Source organism: Cherax quadricarinatus, chromosome 1 (genome assembly GCF_038502225.1).
Source record: "Cherax quadricarinatus isolate ZL_2023a chromosome 1, ASM3850222v1, whole genome shotgun sequence".
Taxonomy (NCBI): domain Eukaryota; kingdom Metazoa; phylum Arthropoda; class Malacostraca; order Decapoda; family Parastacidae; genus Cherax; species Cherax quadricarinatus.
Genome location: NC_091292.1, coordinates 58,682,992 through 58,704,529, shown reverse-complemented (window position 1 = coordinate 58,704,529; position 21,538 = coordinate 58,682,992). Strand labels below are relative to the sequence as shown.

Genomic DNA, 21,538 nt, shown 5'->3' with positions numbered 1-21,538 from the left:
CATAACATTGTATCAATCGCATCTGCTAGAAAAATGACACAATGGATAATGAGAACCTTCAAAACTAGGGAGGCCAAGCCCATGATGACACTCTTCAGGTCACTTGTTCTATCTAGGCTGAAATATTGCTGCACACTAACAGCACCTTTTAAGGCAGGTGAAATTGCTGACCTAGAAAATGTACAGAGAACCTTCACGGCACGCATAACGGAGATAAAACACCTCAATTACTGGGAGCGCTTGAGGTTCCTAAAACTGTATTCCCTGGAACACAGGCGGGAGAGATACATGATTATATACACCTGGAAAATCCTAGAGGGACTAGTACCGAACTTGCACACGAAAATCACTCACTACGAAAGCAAAAGACTTGGCAGACGATGCAACATCCCCCCAATGAAAAGCAGGGGTGTCACTAGCACGTTAAGAGACCATACAATAAGTGTCAGGGGCCCGAGACTGTTCTGCCTCCCAGCATACATAAGGAGGATTACCAACAGACCCATGGCAGTCTTCAAGCTGGCACTGGACAAGCACCTAAAGTCGGTTCCTGACCAGCCGGGCTGTGGCTCATACGTTGGTTTGCGTGCAGCCAGCAGCAACAGCCTGGTTGATCAGGCTCTGATCCACCAGGAGGCCTGGTCACAGACCGGGCCGCGGGGGCGTTTACCCCCAGAACTCTCTCCAGGTAAACTCCAGGTAATAGGAAAAAAATCTAGCAAACAAAATACCAAGCACAAACACCCGTCCATCAGACTACCTCATAGGTACCTACCCAAATACGCTATTCCTAGCTCCAACCAACCCCATTGAAGTTACGCTCATCATAAACACCCTTAAAAACAAGGCAGGAGACATAAACAACTTGCCTGCTTTTATGTACAAAAAAGCTTCTCAAGTATTGTCACCAATTATTGCAACGCTCTTTAACAAATCCATTTAATCATCTACCTTCCCAACAATCCTCAAAATAGCGAGGGTCACTCCGATCCATAAAGGAGGTGACCAAGCTGACTTGAATAACTATAGACCAATATCTAACTTACCACTGCTCTCTAAAATCTTTGAAAAATTAATTCATAGACGGATCTATTCCTACCTCATCTCACACAACATATTAAACCCTTGTCATTTTGGATTCAGGAATAATAAAAGCACAAATGATGCTATCATACACATGCTAGAACTAATATATACCGCACTTGAAAAGCATTTTCATTGATTTACGTAAAGCTTTCGATACAGTCGACCATGAACCGCTGTACTCCAAATTAATGCACTGTGGTATCAGAGGCCACTCCCTCAACTACCTAAAGTCATACCTTAGCAACAGAAATCAATATGTGTATGCAAATGATGCAAACTCTTCCACCCAACCAATCACAGTAGGAGTCCCACAAGGAAGCGTCCTTGGACCACTCCTCTTTCTCATCTACATCAATGATCTACCGAATGCATCACAGCTACTCAAACCCATATTATTTGCAGATGACACTACATATGTCTTTTCCCACCCAAACACAGTCATATTAGCAAACACAATCAATGCTGAATTACAGAAAATATCTGCCTGGATGATGACTAACAAACTTACCCTGAACACTGATAAAACCTATTTCATTCAGTTTGGAAACAAAGCTGCAAATGATCCAATTAACATAATGCTAAATGGATCATCAGTCACAAGACTCAGACGGAAAATTCCTAGGTATCTACTTTGACAGTAGCCTTAAGTTCCGGACACACATACAACAAATCGCCAAGAAAATCTCCAAGACTGTAGGCATACTATCAAAGATAAGGTACTACGTTCCACAATCAGCTCTCCTGGCACTGTACCATTCACTCATATACCCTTATCTTACATATGGAATTTGTGCATGGGGATCAACAACATCCAATCACCTAAAACCCCTAATAACCCAGCAAAAGGCAGCAGTAAGAATGATAACAAATTCCCACTTCCACCAGCATACTCCACCAATTTTCAAAAGTCTGAATCTGCTCACCATTAAGAACATCCATACTTATTCATGTGCCTACTACATACACAGAACAGTACAAGCAAATATAAACCCCCCACTCAAACTTCTCCTCACCAACCTAAACAGGACACATGACCACAACACAAGACGCAGATCTCTTTTTGATATACCTCGTGTCCATATCACACTGTGTAAAAACTCTATGCACATAAAGGGCCCCAAAATATGGAATTCATTACCAGAGGATATTAAAGTAACCCAGTCTGAAAATCAATTTAAGACTCTTCTCAAAAGCCACTTAATCATCCTAGACTAAATGATAAATACTCAGTACACACTTACTCACCTATGTACTCCCACATCATAACTGAAACAGTCACATTGAACCTTTTATCCATTGTTGGCAGGAATATAATTGAATCATTGTTTTCACAAAAGCATTTTTGAATATAAATATATCTTTGTATTATACAAATTTTGATTCATTTATAATTAATATTCTACTGTACAACTATGAAATAATTACTATCCTACTGTACAACTATGATATACTACTTAGTGTTAAGTAGTCTGTCAGCCAATAATGTTAAGTTGGCCCATAATGCCTAGGTATAATAGAGGCTCTCTTTGCATTGCAACCCACTATTGTAAATACAAAATCTCAATGTACTGTTTGCAAAGACATAAAATAAATAAATAAATAAATAAATCCACAGCATGTGCACTCTGACTCCCAAATTCCACTGTCGGATTAGTTTGTAAATAAGTTGATGCGGCAGTTGCAGGAACCCGTAACGTAACCTTACACCCAAACAATAACAGCAGATGAAATTGAGACACATGTGCAACATCTGGGTATCATTATTGTAGACGTTTCGCCATCCAGTGGCTTTATCAATACAAATTCCAGGACATAACTTGAAGACAGGAGAACTATGTACAGAAGATGAGGTAATCAGTCCCTCAACCTAGCAGTAAGTGCGAAGAGCACCATAGTCATGGAGATTCTGAAGCAGAATTATTATTATTATAATCAAGGGGGAAGCGCTAAACCCGGAGGATTATACAGCGCCTGGGGGGGGGATGTGGAAGGCATTCAGACTTAATTCGGGGAACTGGAGTACAGATCCAATTCCCTAAATCAAGAGCCCCTCACCAACATCAAGGAACCTTCCTTGAGGGGTCTGAAGCAGAAGCAAGGCGCCTGACGCTTCTATAGTAACGTCGGGTGGAAATGGGACGGGTAGCAGACGAGGGCATAGTCACTGGTAGGCGGGATTCCCCAGTGGAAGTAGGTCCTACCCAAAGAGATGGGTTAGTTGTAGTAGTAGTTGTCGTAGTCGTGAAGGTTATGTACATGTCCTCAGAATCAAGATTCCATGATGCTGCAGTGTCTGACAGGTTGTACAAGAATGGTATACAATACCGACAAGATGAAATTGAGACACATGTGCAACATCTGGGTATCTTTATTGTAGACGTTTCGCCATCCAGTGGCTTTATCAATACAAATTCCAGGACATAACTTGAAGACAGGAGAACTATGTACAGAAGATGAGGTAATCAGTCCCTCAGCCTAGCAGTAGGTGCGAAGAGCACCATAGTCGTGGAGATTCTGAAGCAGAAGCAAGATTAGATTTTGCCACCGAAGTGGCTAGTTTATTGTGCACCCCATATCCATGGAAACATAAACACATATGCAGTTTAATGTGATCCTTTATTGACAACGTTTCACCCACACAGTGGGCTTTTTCAAGTCACACACAGATCTACCTGGGGTGGAAGGTACGGGAGTATTTATAGTCATGTTCAGAATGTTGAGGTCAGGTGGAGAATGCCGCATCTGATGATCTACCGGGTGGGGTTATAGAGTCTTGGGTAGCTTGGCAGGGGTATTGGACAAGTTGTGAGTAGACCTTCTGCAGTGTTCTATGTTCTTATGTGGGATAGCGATGAAGAAGTTTCTTGGCGACTGGATGGCGAAACGTCTACAATAAAGATACCCAGATGTTGCACATATGTCTCAATTTCATCTTGTCGGTATTGTATACCATTCTTGTACAACCTGTCAGACACTGCAGCATCATGGAATCTTGATTCTGAGGACATGTACATAACCTTCACGACTACGACAACTACTACTACAACTAACCCATCTCTTTGGGTAGGACCTACTTCCACTGGGGAATCCCGCCTACCAGTGACTATGCCCTCGTCTGCTACCCGTCCCATTTCCACCTGACGTTACTATATAAGCATCAGGCGCCTTGCTTCTGCTTCAGAATCTCCACGACTATGGTGCACTTCGCACCTACTGCTAGGTTGAGGGACTGATTACCTCATCTTCTGTACATAGTTCTGTCTTCAAGTTATGTCCTGGAATTTGTATTGATAAAGCCACTGGATGGCGAAACGTCTACAATAGAGATACCCAGATGTTGTAAAGTAAAAGGACACATGTGCAACTAATTTGACATTTTATTGTGGCAACGTTTCGCTCTCCAGGAGCTCCCGGAGAGCGAAACGTTGCCACAATAAAATGTCAAATTAGTTGCACTTGTGTCCTTTTACTTTACATATTGTCGGTAATTCTACCAACTTTATTACCCAGATGTTCCACATGTGTCTCAATTTCATCTTGTCGGTATTGTATACCATTCTTGTACAATAACAGCAGATAGTAGCCAGATATACAGTGAGATTGTAAGATAAATATGGTGATTGATATTTACATTTTAAGGATGAATTAGGCAGGCTTACATTGTTAGTAAATAATGTTTGAATTAATAATGTAGCCTTAGACCATAATATTAAAAGAACCCCAATGGAAATAAGTCACCATGTCTTGACTCTTTTTTTGGGTTATCCTAGGTACTTGTGATGAATGGTTTGAAAAACCGACAAGTTGAAGATTGAGACACTTATGCAGCATATGGGAATCTTTATTCAGGAAACGTTTCGCCACACAGTGGCTTCATCAGTCCATACAAAGAGGAAGGCGTAAGGAGAGGAGGAGTATGAGGTAATCAGTCCCTCAGCCTGGAGTCGATGTGTTCAGTCCATCAATCTTGTAGAATGTACAGCATAGGGCCGTAGACGTGGCTATATACTGTAGTGAGGTGAGGTGAAGCAGGCGGAGGCGGGGTCATAGTGGTACCATCCACTAGTCGAAGTAGGTCTTCGTCCGAAGGTTGAACAAGTGTTGAAGAATTCTTTGTAACAAGATCCCATGATGCTGCAGTGTCTGACAGTTGTGATGAATGGTTTGAAAAACCGACAAGTTGAAGATTGAGACACTTATGCAGCATATGGGAATCTTTATTCAGGAAACGTTTCGCCCCACAGTGGCTTCATCAGTCCAATACAAAGAGGAAGGCGTAAGGAGAGGAGGAGTATGAGGTAATCAGTCCCTCAGCCTGGAGTCGATGTGTTCAGTCCATCGGACGAAGACCTACTTCGACTAGTGGATGGTACCACTATGACCCCGCCTCTGCCTGCTTCACCTCACCTCACTACAGTATATAGCCACGTCTACGGCCCTATGCTGTACATTCTACAAGATTGATGGACTGAACACATCGACTCCAGGCTGAGGGACTGATTACCTCATACTCCTCCTCTCCTTATGCCTTCCTCTTTGTATTGGACTGATGAAGCCACTGTGTGGCGAAACGTTTCCTGAATAAAGATTCCCATATGCTGCATAAGTGTCTCAATCTTCATCCTAGGTACTTTACACATATGCTTCTATGTATGATAATCTTTGTAACTGTATTTGTGTATACATGAATAAACTTGCATATTAGGTTATATTAGGTAATGAGATCAGATATATAATTGTAACTAGTAACAGTTCTCGCTTGAACTGAGGAGAGAAGGCAGCTTACTGAAGGCAGAATCATTCTTCTGGAAAAGGTCAGCGTGGAGTCAAAATCTCTTGGGAGTTTCCACCTCAGGTACCACGCTGTCTTCAAAATACTTTTCTGGAGACCAAGGATTGTAGAGGCTTCCCAACATGATGTGGATATTTGTCTCTCGCCAAGCCCCATACTAAGACAGTCTGTTACATTTCTCTTGGTATTTGATGACCAACGATATTTTGGGGAAAGTAAAGATTTGAGCTGGGGTTACGAGTGAGCATTGTGTAGAATAGAGGGTGTCTGTAGGTTATGACTTGTTAGGTTAGTGATCCATGTCCAGTCATTTGTGGAATCCAGACTTGAAAACCTTCCATCTCATTCCTAGTTACCTGAATTAATTCTTACCTCTGTTCACAAATGGGCAGTTGGTGTTGAGATGGTTGCACTGTGGATCTCTGGTGGAGATAATCGGCTAGACCTTTTACACGTAGCCGCATTCAGTACACTTGAGGTTACTTAGGTGGAGCGGTGATAAAGGCCTTGGACACCTGAGATACCTGTAGGAGTCTTGTGTAACCATCTGGTACAATAGCGAGATATCTGTTATCGTGGTGAAATGTATCTAATTTGTTTTAACGAATGTTAGAGTACTTCACTGCACATCCTATAGGATAAGTCGTCCTGCACTTGCTATGGGTATGGTGTGACTGCTGGGTAGGTGCAGTGCTGCATACCCCCATTAGAGTTCTGAGTAACTGCCTCCTTAAGTCTCAGACCAGAGGCTAGTAACCCCCTGTGTACATAAATATTGATTAGGGAGGACCCATTGAAATTCAGGGACCCTCAAAGTGTAGGCTGGGGATACCAACACTATACCACCCACAAACTGAAAAAAACGAGAATATTGTCCTCACTAAACCTAATGAAACACGTCTGCATCCCACTGAAACAGCTAACAAGATAAACGACTTTTTCTCAACCATAGGATCTAATCTTGCCAGTAAAATCCCATGTACCAACGCCCATGCCGGGGACTATCTAGATGGGAATTTCCCAAATTCCTTCTATCTTGTACCAACTGAGCCCACCGAAGTCACTGAGATTTTAAAGTCACTTAAAAACAACTCAGGGAACCTGTCTCATGTCCCACCATTATTGTACAAGCGAGCGGCCCATGTCCTTTCGCATGCTATTTCATTACTTTTTAATAAGTCACTAGAAACTAGCACCTTCCCGAAACTACTCAAGACAGCAAGGGTTACACCAATACATAAAGGAGGTGACCCTACAGATGTAAACAACTATAGGCCAATATCAAACTTGCCATTGCTATCCAAAATCTTTGAGAAACTCGTGCACAGGAGACCGTATTCATTTATAATGGCACAAAACATACTCAACCCCTGCCAATTTGGATTCAGGAAAAATAAAAGCACTAATGATGCAAATGTAAAAATGCTAGATCTGCTTTACACAGCATTGGAAAATAAGGAATATCCGCATGGAATTTTTATTGACCTAAGAAAAGCTTTTGACACAGACCACGGCATCCTACTCCACAAACTTGATCATTATGGTAAAAGAGGCCATGCACTTGCATATTTCAAATCCTACCTTACTAATAGGTATCAGTATGTCACCATTAAAGACACAGACTGTCACAGACCAGGCCACGGGGGCGTTGACCCCCGAAACTCTCTCCAGGTAAACTCCAGGTAAACAGCATCAACAACACAGCCACTTAATACTGGAGTTCCACAGGGAAGTGTCCTTGTACCCCTGCTCTTCCTCATTTACATCAATGATCTTCCAAACGTATCCCAACACCTGAAACCCATTCTCTTTGCTGACAACACAACTTATATCACCTCTCACCCTAATCTTGCCACCCTCAACACCATTGTTAATGAGGAGCTGCTCAAAATATCAACCTGGATGACAGCCAGTAAACTTGCACTTAACGCTGACAAAACCTACTATATTATGTTTGGTAGCAGAGCAGGTGCTGCACAACTTAACATTAAGATCGACAGCACTCTAATTGCCAGACAAAATGAGAGCAAATTCCTAGGCCTATACCTCAACAACAACCTGAATTTCAGCACCCATATCCAACACATATCAAAAAAAGTATCCAAAACAGTTGGGATCCTCTCCAAGATACGATACTACGTGCCGCAAAATGCCCTTTTCACACTATACCATTCACTCATTTATCCATACCTCACCTATGCTATTTGTGCTTGGGGATCAACTGCAGCAACACACCTAAAGCCAATAATAACTCAACAAAAGGCCACAGTAAGAATAATCACTAAATCCCATCCTTGGCAACACCCCCCCCCCACTCTTCATAGATCTAAACTTACTCCCTGTTCAGAACATCCACACTTACTACTGTGCAATCTACATATACAGGACCCTAAATTCCAATATTAACCTTGACCTAAAATGCTTTCTTGATAGTTGTGACAGGACCCACAGGCATAACACCAGACACAGACATCTCTACGACATTCCCTGTGTCAGACTAAACCTTTACAAAAATTCAATGTATGTCAAAGGCCCTAAAATCTGGAACACCCTACCTGGAAACTCTAGAACTGCAGATACATTCATCATCTTCAAAATTACCATTAGAAAACATCTTATCTCCCTGATAACTACATAAAAACCACCTGGTGGTTCACACTTTCACTCGCCCATTTGACTATAAACACAGAAATACGTATCTTAATCTTATAATAATGACTCCTAACTAGTCATAAGTTTGCCTGTGATACTCCAATATAGAAACTATGTATTGTGCCAAAACAAAAGCATTCACATTGCTAAACTCACAAACTAGTATTTAGTCACTTAGTATTTAGTCAACTTACTCCACAATTTATAATAATTTAGGGTTAAGAATTATTCTAAGTTTGCTCGAAATGCCTAGCCATGCTAGGTGTTCTAGTGGCCCCCTCTGTAATTAGTATTTTATTACATGTAAACTACACAATAACCAAAATCTGTAAACCCCGCACTGTAATCCTTATAGAGAATAAACTTTGATTTGATTTGATTTGAATATTTGCAGAATCAGTCCTTCTGTGCACATGGTGTCTTGAAATGAGAGAGAGCCCATAGAAGTCTAGATTGCTTGGTAGTGTCAGGGGATGTCTAATTAATATAGTCTAGTTTGTGCATGCAGACAGGAATTTCCAGCATTGTTTTGTGTATTATAAAAAGAAGTGAATCTCAAGGATCACTTGTAAGGATGGGACTTGTGTGTCAGCAGTGATTGCCAGAGTGGGCATCTCACGAGTTCCCACAGTCACCGAGGAAATTTATGGAGTTCCCAAATCTCCTTTGTCGGTTTTCTTCATTCTTTGTTGGGTTTATCAGGGCCACTGGCAGCATAAGCCATATTGAGCCTGGTTTCTTGATGGTACTAGGAAGATCTGTTGCCCACAGCTGGACGATGAGAGAAAAGGAAAAAAAGTTCCTTTGTAAACAGAGATAGAAACTTGAAGTTTTTAATTAGATCCGGTGGACCCCCTTGCCAAGCCCCAGCAGAGAGGGATGCCCACACCCCCAACCTGAGTTCAGTAACCGGCTTCACACCAAAGACCAATAAAGAATTTTCCTCAGAGTGGAAAAAATGGAACTGGATAAAAGTAAGCCGATGAACAGGTGCCCCTCCTGTAGAGTGCCTGGCTGGCAAAATAGATGAGGACAAGCATCCCAGAGAGAATGGGGGAAATTTATCACTGACATTCAGGTGAGAGAGAGAGATGTCCACACCCGACGAAGGCTGGCACAGAAGTCCCACCACCATCTTGTATATACTAGTGTTGTATCTACATTGCATTTATAGAGCCATACCAAACCCATAATTGGCATAATGAACCTCCCTGAAGAACTCGTAACAAAAATGTAAGTTAGGCATGGTACAATGGACCCTCGACCAACAATATTAATCCGTTCCAGAGAGCTTGTCCTTAGCTGAATTTATCGTTAGCCGATTTAATTTTCCCCATAAATAATGGAAATCCAATTAATCCGTTCCAGACACCCAAAAGTATGAAATTTTTTTTTTCACATGAAATATACGTACATTTTCCTACACAGAAAAACAAGGATATATGCACAATAAATACTAAATGAAGAAGATTTCTTGGTGAGTGATTAGATGGGAGGAGGGGGGGATGGAGGTGTATTTGTTTTAGAAAGGGAATCCCCTTTCGTAAGGACTTTAGGTACCAAGTCCTTTTCCGTGGTTACTTTCCTTCTTTTTTTAATGCCACTGGGAACAACTTGACAGTCACTGGACAGAGGTTCAAAAGTCACACCAAAAGTCTGTCCATAGAGCTCTGTACCTGGCATTCCTTTAAGATTTTCCTAAAATGGGCCACAACATTGTCATTGTAAAAGTCACCAGCGGCTTGCAATAGCTGTGTCAGGGTGATTTTCATCCATAAAGGTTTGCACCTTTGTCCACATTGTACAAATGTCCTTAATCATTGAAGAAGGCAACTTCCTCCATCTCTCTCTCCCCTCCTCTGAAACAATTTCCTCAGTTGTGGTCTCTTGATGTTGAAGATGCTCTTGCAGCTCATCAGTGGTTAGTTCTTCATCGTCGTCCTCCACCAACTCTTCCACATCCTCCCCACTAACCTCCAACCCCTTGGACTTCCCCAATGCCACAATAGATTCCACAACTGGCATAGGTTCCTCAGGGTTAGCCCCAAACCCTTCAAAATCCCTCTCTTGTACACATTGTGGCCATAATTTCCTCCAAGCAGAGTTCAAGGTCCTGTTAGTCACTGCCTCCCAAGCCTTACCTATGAGGTTTATGCAATTGAGGGTACTAAAGTGATCTTTCCAAAAGTCTCTTAGGGTCATTTGAGTGTCTGAGGTCACTTCAAAGCACTTTTGAAACACTGCTTTGGTGTACAGTTTTTTGAAATTTGAAATGACCTGCTGGTCCATGGGCTGGAGGAGAGGAGTGGTATTAGGAGGCAAGAACTTGATGTTGATAAAACTCAAGTCCCCTGCATTTCGTTCTGGCAATTCTGAAGGATGATCAGGAGCACTGTCTAATACCAGGAGGCACTTGAGGTCCAATTTATTTTCCAGGAGGTAATTTTTCACAGTGGGCCAAACACGATAAAACCAATCAAAGAAAATGTCCCTAGTGACCCATGCCTTACTGTTTGCCCTCCACATCACACACAAATTAGCCTTGAAGACATTGTTTTTCTTGTTTGTCCTAACTGGCAGCCTCTCCATGCCTTACCACACTGTGTATGCCACTACGATTCTTAAATCTCTCAAACCAACCTTTGCTTGCCTTAAATTCAATAACATCACCACTAGTTGCAGGCATTTTTTTAAGTAAATTGTCATGCAACTGCCTTGCCTTTTCACATATTATTGATTGAGAAATACTATCTCCTGATATTTGTTTTTCGTTTATCCATGACAACAACAGTCTCTCAACATCAAGTATTTGCGATCTCTGTTTCGAAAACATACTTTCACCTTTTGCAACAACAGCTTCCTTGATTGCCTTTCTGTTGGCCAAGATAGTAGCGATGGTTGATTGGGGTTTGTTATACAACCTGGCCAGCTCAGAGGCACGTACTCCACTCTCGTATTTTGAAATTATCTCTTTCTTCAGTTCAGTTGTAATTCTCGCCCTTTTTACCACAGGGTTGGCACTAGAAGCTTTCTTGGGGCCTATGGTGGCTTATTTAGCAGTTACAAGCACTAAAAACACTGGAATAATACAAAATGTATCACAGGTGCACGTGGAACCGACCGCAGTGGCTTGTAAACAATGGGACACTAGCTGAAGGCAGGGCAGCTGAGGCGCGCTCACCCTGGATGGACAGGCAGACACTTTTGGGACAAATGTTGTTACCCGAGTTTTTCACCGTTGGTCAAGCCAATTATTTTACGCAGAAATGCATCATTAGGCGATTTTAACGCCTAAAGATGCCAGCGTTGGTTGAGGGTCCACAGTATTTTGATAAATTTGGGCCTTAGGAATAAATTAAGGAGGGTTGAATCATTATTAAATAATAGATTATTAAAGTAGCCTAAAACATTAATATTAGGATGTTGTATTAGGTAGCGAGATTAGGAGTGATTGAGGGTAGTTGGAAATTCTTCAGAGCACCAAGGCTAGCAGAGCACATAGCTCATGCTTCTGGTCTAAGCTGGGGTTGAGCGAGGAACAGCTCTGGAAAGCTCAGAGCCCAGACACCCACTCGCCCCTATGAAATACATACTCGTGTTTGGCGACCAGTGAAACCAATGATGGAGGCATTCCCAAAGTACAAAGGATACTTCGTCTCTACGGCAGACCCTATCCATGAGATTACCACCCTTTGTATTCAGCTCGATTACTAGGTGGCCACTGAATTATTGTGAAGTAGACTGTGATAATTTAGCTTATGGGCTGTGTGTAGGGGCAAGATCCCACCTTAGGGTAGGTCACTAAAGCTTGAATGATTTAATATTACTCATGTACCTGGTTCCATAAGCTAGTAACTTCTCAGTCATATATTGCTGCTAGTTGGGGAAACTCCAGAAAATATAGGGCTCCTAGGCTGTATGCTAGAGTTACTAACACATTATTGATTACAGGTACCATTTCTCCTTGCACATGGCAATGGAATAGGAAGTCTCGTAGAGGTTCAGCTAGCCAGGGCAGTCTCAGAGCAGAATTCTAGCCAGCACAGACTGCACTTCAAGTAAGTTTGTTCCAATTTGTGCACATGGGAGTGAGACCCATTGGTCCTTTTTCCCAGTTACATTTTCCAAAGAATTGAACCATGGGAACTTGTGAGGGTAGGGTGTTAATATTACATTATCTGTGTCAGCAGTGATTTCCAGAGTCGACCACCTCATAAGTTTCCACAGCCATGTTTCCTCATGATCTCCTGCCCACACCTTTCCTGACCTTTCACCCTAATATCCTGTCAACATACCTAATTACCCAGTCACGCTCCACCCTCATTTCTGCCTATGCCACCAAAAGTACACTTTCCCACCTAGTCGCCCATCATCCAATCACTACCCGCATGACTACACATACTGGGCCCCCGACAATCACCTTTCACTCACACCACTGCCCAGGTTCAAGCCCACAATGCCTCCACTTTCACACCTTTTTTTTTTTTTTTTTTCCAACAAGTCGGCCGTCTCCCACCGAGGCAGGGTGACCCAAAAAAGAAAGAAAATCCCCAAAAAGAAAATACTTTCATCATCATTCAACACTTTCACCACACTCGCACATTATCACTGTTTTTGCAGAGGTGCTCAGAATACAACAGTCTAGAAGCATACACATATAAAGATACACAACATATCCCTCCAAACTGCCAATATCCCAAACCCCTCCTTGAAAGTGCAGGCATTGTACTTCCCATTTCCAGGACTCAAGTCCGACTATATGACAATAACCGGTTTCCCTGAATCCCTTCACTAAATATTACCCTGCTCACACTCCAACAGATCGTCAGGTCCCAAGTACCATTCGTCTCCATTCACTTCTATCTAACACGCTCACGCACGCTTGCTGGAAGTCCAAGCCCCTCGCCCACGAAACCTCCTTTACCCCCTCTCTCCAACCGTTTCGAGGACGACCCCTACCCCGCCTTCCTTCCCCTATAGATTTATATGCTTTCCATGTCATTCTACTTTGATCCATTCTCTCTAAATGACCAAACCACCTCAACAACCCCTCTTCTGCCCTCTGACTAATACTTTTATTAACTCCACACCTTCTCCTAATTTCCACACTCCGAATTTTCTGCATAATATTTACACCACACATTGCCCTTAAACAGGACATCTCCACTGCCTCCAACCGTCTCCTCGCTGCTGCATTTACCACCCAAGCTTCACACCCATATAAAAGTGTTGGTACTACTATACTTTCATACATTCCCTTCTTTGCCTCCATAGATAACGTTTTTTGATTCCACATATACCTCAATGCACCACTCACCTTTTTTCCCTCATCAATTCTATGATTAACCTCATCCTTCATAAATCCATCCGCCGACACGTCAACTCCCAAGTATCTGAAAACATTCACTTCTTCCATACTCCTCCTCCCCAATTTGATATCCAATTTTTCTTTATCTAAATCATTTGACACCCTCATCACCTTACTCTTTTCTATGTTCACTTTCAGCTTTCTACCTTTACACACATTCCCAAACTCATCCAACTAACCTTTGCAATTTTTCTTTAGAATCTCCCGTAAGCACAGTATCATCAGCAAAAAGTAACTGTGTCAATTCCCATTTTGAATTTGATTCCCCATAATTTAATCCCACCCCTCTCCCGAACACCCTAGCATTTACTTCCTTTACAACCCCATCTATAAATATATTAAACAACCATGGTGACATTACACATACCTGTCTAAGACCTACTTTTACCGGGAAATAGTCTCCCTCTCTTCTACACACCCTAACCTGAGCCTCACTATCCTCATAAAAACTCTTTACAGCATTTAATAACTTACCACCTATTCCATATACTTGCAACATCTGCCACATTGCTCCTCTATCCACTCTATCATATGCCTTTTCTAAATCCATAAATGCAATAAAAACTTCCCTACCTTTATCTAAATACTGTTCACATATATGCTTCAATGTAAACACTTGATCTACACATCCCCTACCCACTCTGAAACCTCCTTGCTCATCCGCAATCCTACATTCTGTCTTACCTCTAATTCTTTCAATTATAACCCTACCGTACACTTTTCCTGGTATACTCAGTAAGCTTATTCCTCTATAATTTTTACAGTCTCTTTTGTCCCCTTTCCCTTTATATAAAGGGACTATACATGCTCTCCGCCAATCCCTAGGTACCTTCCCCTCTTTCATACATTTATTGAACAAAAGTACCAACCACTCCAACACTATATCCCCCCCTGCTTTTAACATTTCTGTCATGATCCCATCATTTCCAGCTGCTTTACCCCTTTTCATTTTACGTAATGCCTCACGTACCTCCCCCACACTTACATTCTGCTCTTCTTCACTCCTAAAAGATGGTATACCTCCCTGACCAGTGCATGAAATTACTGCCTCTGTTTCTTCCTTAACATTTAAAAGTTCCTCAAAATATTCTCGCCATCTACCTAATACCTCCATCTACTAACTCCCCTACTCTGTTTTTAACTGACAAATCCATATTTTCCCTTGGCTTTCTTAACTTGTTTAACTCACTCCAAAATTTTTTTCTTATTTTCATTAAAATTTCTTGACAGTGCCTTTCCCATTCTATCATCTGCTCTCCTTTTGCACTCTCTCACCACTCTCTTTACCTTTCTTTTACTCTCCATATATTCTGCTCTTCTTATAACACTTCTGCTTTGTAAAAACCTCTCATAAGCTACCTTTTTCTCTCTTATCACACCCTTTACTTCATCATTCCACCAATCACTCCTCTTTCCTCCTGCACCCACCCTCCTATAACCACAAACTTCTGCCCCACATTCTAATACTGCATTTTTAAAACTATTCCAACCCTCTTGAACCCCCCCATTACTCATCTTTGCACTATCCCACCTTTCTGCCAATAGTCGCTTATATCTCACCCGAACTTCCTCCTTCCTTAGTTTATACACTTTCACCTCCCTCTTACTTGTTGTTGCCACCTTCCTCATTTCCCATCTACCTCTTACTCTAACTGTAACTACAACTAAATAATGATCCGATATATCAGTTGCCCCTCTATAAACATGTACATCCTGGAGCCTACCCATCAACCTTTTATCCACCAATACATAATCTAATAAACTACTTTCGTTACGTGCTACATCATACCTTGTATATTTATTTATCCTCTTTTTCATAAAATATGTATTACTTATTACCAAATTTCTTTCTACACATAGCTCAATTAAAGGCTCCCCATTTACATTTACCCCTGGCACCCCAAATTTATCTACTACTCCCTCCATAACATTTTTACCCACTTTAGCATTGAAATCCCCAACCACCATTACTCTCACACTTGATTCAAAACTCCCCACGCATTCACTCAACATTTCCCAAAATCTCTCTCTCTCCTCTACACTTCTCTCTTCTCCAGGTGCATACACGCTTATTATAACCCACTTTTCACATCCAATCTTTATTTTACTCCACATAATCCTTGAATTAATACATTTATAGTCCCTCTTTTCCTGCCATAGCTTATCCTTCAACATTATTGCTACTCCTTCTTTAGCTCTAACTCTATTTGAAACCCCTGACCTAATCCCATTTATTCCTCTCCACTGAAACTCTCCCACCCCCTTCAGCTTTGTTTCACTTAAAGCCAGGACATCCAGCTTCTTCTCATTCATAACATCCACAATCATCTCTTTCTTATCATCTGCACAACATCCATGCACATTCAGACTTCCCACTTTGACAATTTTCTTCTTATTCTTTTTAGTAATCTTTACAGGAAAAGGGGTTACTAGCCCATTGTTCCCGGCATTTTAGTTGACTTTTACAACACGCATGGCTTACGAAGGAAAGATTCTTATTCCACTTCCCCATGGATATAAAAGGAAAATTAATAAGACCAAGAACTATTAAGATAAAATCAAAGAAAACTCAGATGAGTGTGTATAAATAAATGTGTATATGTATGTGTAGTGTGACCTAAGTGTAAGTAGAAGTAGCAATACATGCCTGTAATCTTGCATATTTATGAGACAGACAAAAGACATCAGCAATCCTACCATCATGTAAAACAATCACAGGCTTTCGTTTTACACTCACTTGGCAGGACGGTAGTACCTCCCTGGGTGGTTGCTGTCTACCAACCTACTACCTACACCTTATCTATGCTTTATAGGGGCAGGTGGTATTGGGAGGAGGCAGGAGTGGGTTGGAGGCATGGTATGGGTGAAAGCATGTGACTGTGGTAGAATTACACGGATGGGTAGTGTGGGTGGGAGAAGGGAGGACTTGGTTAGAGGCATGGTATGTGTGAAGGCATCTGGCCTTGGGGAAATTATAGGGGCAGGTGGTATGGGTGTGGGTTGTTGGCAGTATGGGTGTGGGTTGTTGGCAGTATGGGCAAGGTTGCTTGGTGTGCAGTGAGAACATGTGGCCATGGGGAGAGGGGAAGGGAAAGGTTGAATGACCAGTAGGTGTGAGCCAAGGTGTACGTAACTGAGGTATGGGACTGGATGTATATGAATGTAGCACTAGGTATAGTATTAAACGCACGTGAAGGGAACCTTGAGCCTCGCTGTGTATCCCACTGCAGTCCCTTGCCTTCACCCATCTCCCACAGTTTCCCTTCTTCTAACCTCCCCCATCCAAGCTCCCAAACTACTATCATGTACCTCCAGCCACTCGCCCACCTAGTCACACATCTTCCATTCACAACCCACACTGGGCCACTGACAATCACACCTTTCACCCACATCATTCCCCCAAAGCTTCAAGCCCACATGGCCTCAACCCCACACCTTATCCATACTTTCACTTGTATCACTTCCCCACAACTAACTCATACAGGCCCTTGCCTACACCTTATGCATGCTTTCACAGCCTTCATATGCTAACATGCCATCTAAACACCTAATCACATAGTTACCCACCACCCTAATTACTGCCCACACCTACTGCACATACACACACACTCCTAGTCACCCATCACACATCAGACCACTGACACTGCCACTCACCCAGTCGTCATCATCACTGCCTTGTTGTATCCAGTTTCCACTCTCAAACCCCTCCACTACCCAGCATCCTCCATCTCCCAACACCAGTCTCCAGTTCCCACCCCTCTGCTGTTTTTGTTGTCTACCTCACACAACAGTTTTCCCCCAATTCCCATCCCTTGGTCCCTTACCCTCACTCCAAACCCTCTTGCCCCAACTGCATTAACCCTTTTTCTGTACACCCCAACCACTAACCCCCAGTCCCCCTCATTTATAATAACCAACTTTATAACTCCCACCTTTGTAACCCCCACACTTGCAATGAGTAGTACAGCCAAAGAATAAGATACCTCTGTCTGCTAGCAGATGTGGTTGCAGCATCTTTGACAGACTTGCATGACCACATTGATCTACAATTATATTATCGTATTTTTTCACAATTTGGAGACCCATAAAAAATTTGGTTGGCTTTTTTTGGGATATAATGTACATAACCCTATTTTGACTATATGTTCTGCAGTTCAGCATACACGCATTTTTTATTATACACAGTTTTCAGGAACGTAACAGTTATCAGATGGTCAGCTGTATGCCTGGAGGATGTTCTGGGGGTCAATGCCCCTGCAACCCAGCCCAGTCTATGACCAGGCCTCGTGGTGGATCAGGGCCAGATCACCCAGGCTGTAACTGCCGGCTGCATGCAGTCCAACGTAAAAATCTCAGTCCAGTCCAGTCCAGCTGGACCTCTTGGAAATGGTTGATGGTGCTCCTGCAAGCAGTAGTTCCTGGCACAACCTGCTGCTGTTTGCAGTGGCTGTCTTGCCGAGGAGGGACAGGCACCTGGCAACATCTGTTGTTGGGGCAATGCATGCATTCCCTAGAATGTTTTATAATTGCTCATTACTCTGTAATTTGTTCATGATTGTAACCATGTATTAATGTGTTTATGATTCATTACCTTTGTAATTAGTCATGAGTGTGACTAGCTCTACCTGGAGCTCATTACCATTGTAACTTGGTCATTACCTTTGTAACTTGCTCAGCTATCAAAATTTTGGAGTCCAGTCCCTGGACCAATTATGTACCTCTAATCTTTTGACTACCACCCACAGGATGGGTATGGTGTGACTACTGCCCACAGGATGGGTATGGGGTACATAATAAAGATATTAAACTAAACAACTGGTCAGGTACAGTGGACCCCGGGTTCGCGATGCTATCGGTATCCGATAAATCCGGTAACCGATGCATTATATCGCCAAAAATTTGCATCAGTTCCCGTTACAAAACCCGGTATGCGATACGATTCGTACGAGACGTGTCCATGTGTGACCTGAACTTCCCCGTGTGTACCAGTGTTTACAAGCCAGCCAGTGTGTGTGCATCTAAGGATACATTCGGTACATTCCATATTATCCATATTATCACTGTTTTTGGTGCTTATTTCTGTAAAATAAGTCACCATGGACCCCAAGAAAGCTTCTAGTGCCAACCCTTCAAGACCAAGGGTGCTAATGACTACTGAAATGAAGAGATAATTGCAAAATATGAAAGTGGAGTGCGTGTATTGGAGCTGGTCAGGTTGTATAGTAAACCCCAATCAACCATCTCTACTATAGTGAGCAGGAAAACGGCAATCAAGGAAGCTGTTCTTGCAAAAGGTGTAACTGTGATTACGAAACAGCAACCGCAAGTGTTAGAAAATGTTGAGAGATTGGTGTGGATAAATGAAAAACAGATAGCAGGAGATAGCATCTCTCAAGCGATCATTTGTGAAAAGGCTAGGCAGTTGCATGACGATTTGGTAAAGAAATTGCCTGCAACTAGTGGTGATGTGAGTGAATTTAAGGCCAGCAAAGGTTGGTTTGAAAGATTTAAGAATTGTAGTGGCATACATAGTGTGATTAGGCATGGTGAGGCTGCCAGTTCAGACCACAAAGCAGCTGAAATTTTTTTTTTTTTTTTTTCAACAAGTCAGCCATCTCCCACCGAGGCAGGGTGACCCAAAAAAGAAAGAAAATCCCCAAAAAAGAAAATACTTTCATCATCATTCAACACTTTCACCACACTCACACATTATCACTGCTTTTGCAGAGGTGCTCAGAATACAACAGTTTAGAGGCATATACGTATAAAGATACACAACATATCCCTCCAAACTGCCAATATCCCAAACCCCTCCTTTAAAGTGCAGGCATTGTACTTTCCCATTTCCAGGACTCAAGTCCGACTATATGAAAATAACAGGTTTCCCTGAATCCCTTCACTAAATATTACCCTGCTCACACTCCAACAGATCGTCAGGTCCCAAGTACCATTCGTCTCCATTCACTCCTATCTAACACGCTCACGCACGCTTGCTGGAAGTCCAAGCCCCTCGCCCACAAAACCTCCTTTACCCCCTCTCTCCAACTCTTTCGAGGATGACCCCTACCCCGCCTTCCTTCCCCTATAGATTTATATGCTTTCCATGTCATTCTACTTTGATTATTCTCTCTAAATGACCAAACCACCTCAACAACCCCTCTTCTGCCCTCTGACTAATGCTTTTATTAACTCCACACCTTCTCCTAATTTCCACACTCCGAATTTTCTGCATAATATTTACACCACACATTGCCCTTAAACAGGACATCTCCGCTGCCTCCAACCGTCTCTTCGCTGCTGCATTTACCACCCAAGCTTCACACCCATATAAGAGTGTTGGTACTACTATACTTTCATACATTCCCTTCTTTGCCTCCATAGATAACGTTTTTTGACTCCACATATACCTCAACGCACCACTCACCTTTTTTCCCTCATCAATTCTATGATTAACCTCATCCTTCATAAATCCATCCGCCGACACATCAACTCCCAAGTATCTCAAAACATTCACCTCTTCCATACTCCTGCTCCCCAATTTGATATCCAATTTTTCTTTATCTAAATCATTTGATACCCTCATCACCTTACTCTTTTCTATGTTCACTTTCAACCTTCTACCTTTACACACATTCCCAAACTCATCCACTAATCTTTGCAATTTTTCTTTAGAATCTCCCATAAGCACAGTATCATCAGCAAAAAGTAACTGTGTCAATTCCCATTTTGAATTTGATTCCCCAAAATTTAATCCCACCCCTCTCCCGAACACCCTAGCATTTACTTCCTTTACAACCCCATATATAAATATATTAAACAACCATGGTGACATTACACATCCCTGTCTAAGACCTGATAAATTAGACACATGTGCAACTCTTGGGTATCTTTATTGAGGAAACGTTTCGCCACACAGTGGCTTCATCAGTCCATACAAAGGAGAATCTTGAAGAACAGGAGGAGTATGAGGTAATCAGTCCCTCAACCTTGAGTCGATGTGGTCAGTCCATCAATCTTGAATAGAATACGGCATACGTGCTGAGAAGGAGCTTATAAACCGTTGGCAGGAGAGGTGCAGAAGTCATAGGTCGTGTAACACGACCTATGACTTCTGCAGTGTATTTTCGTATGGTATTTATTGTTGTATTCTAGTTTTCTTGGTCTCATTTTATAGAATGGAAGACATATTACTGAAATTGAGATGATTTTGACTGGTTTTACAATGAAAGGTGCCTTGAAATTGAGCTCAAAGTAGCAGAAATGTTCGATTTTTACCAAACTTCAAAAGTAAACAAATCGTGCCAAGCGTGCAATACACGTCAACTGGTGAGTCTAATATTCTTTCACAAGTGCACCAATAATATTTATATCATTTTTTACACTAATGCAGTAGTCTGCATAACAGTAAATCTTATATTTTTTGTGAGAATAAAAATTCAAAGTGGAAAGCAAAAGAATATAAGAGGGGCCTTGAGACGTGACTAATGACTAGAGGAAATGTCATTTTAGTGCCAGGAATGTCTTTCTTGTTTATTCTGGACCCTATTCCGAAATTGGCATCTTTTGAAATTTGTGTGAAATTGGCAAAATTGCTAAATTCTGACCACTGTACTGGATAGTTGAATTTATAAATGGGTGGT

The 21,538-nt window shown here is 42.0% G+C and overlaps 1 long non-coding RNA gene across 1 annotated transcript in view; it reads left to right on the top strand.

The window, feature by feature from the left end:
* Nucleotides 1-21,538, top strand: part of LOC138852347 (uncharacterized) — a 66,203-nt gene that overhangs the window by 26,329 nt on the left and 18,336 nt on the right. Inside the window, exon 2 of the long non-coding RNA XR_011391675.1 lies at nucleotides 12,482-12,588. This is a non-coding gene — a long non-coding RNA (uncharacterized lncRNA). The remainder of the gene's footprint in view (nucleotides 1-12,481; nucleotides 12,589-21,538) is intronic.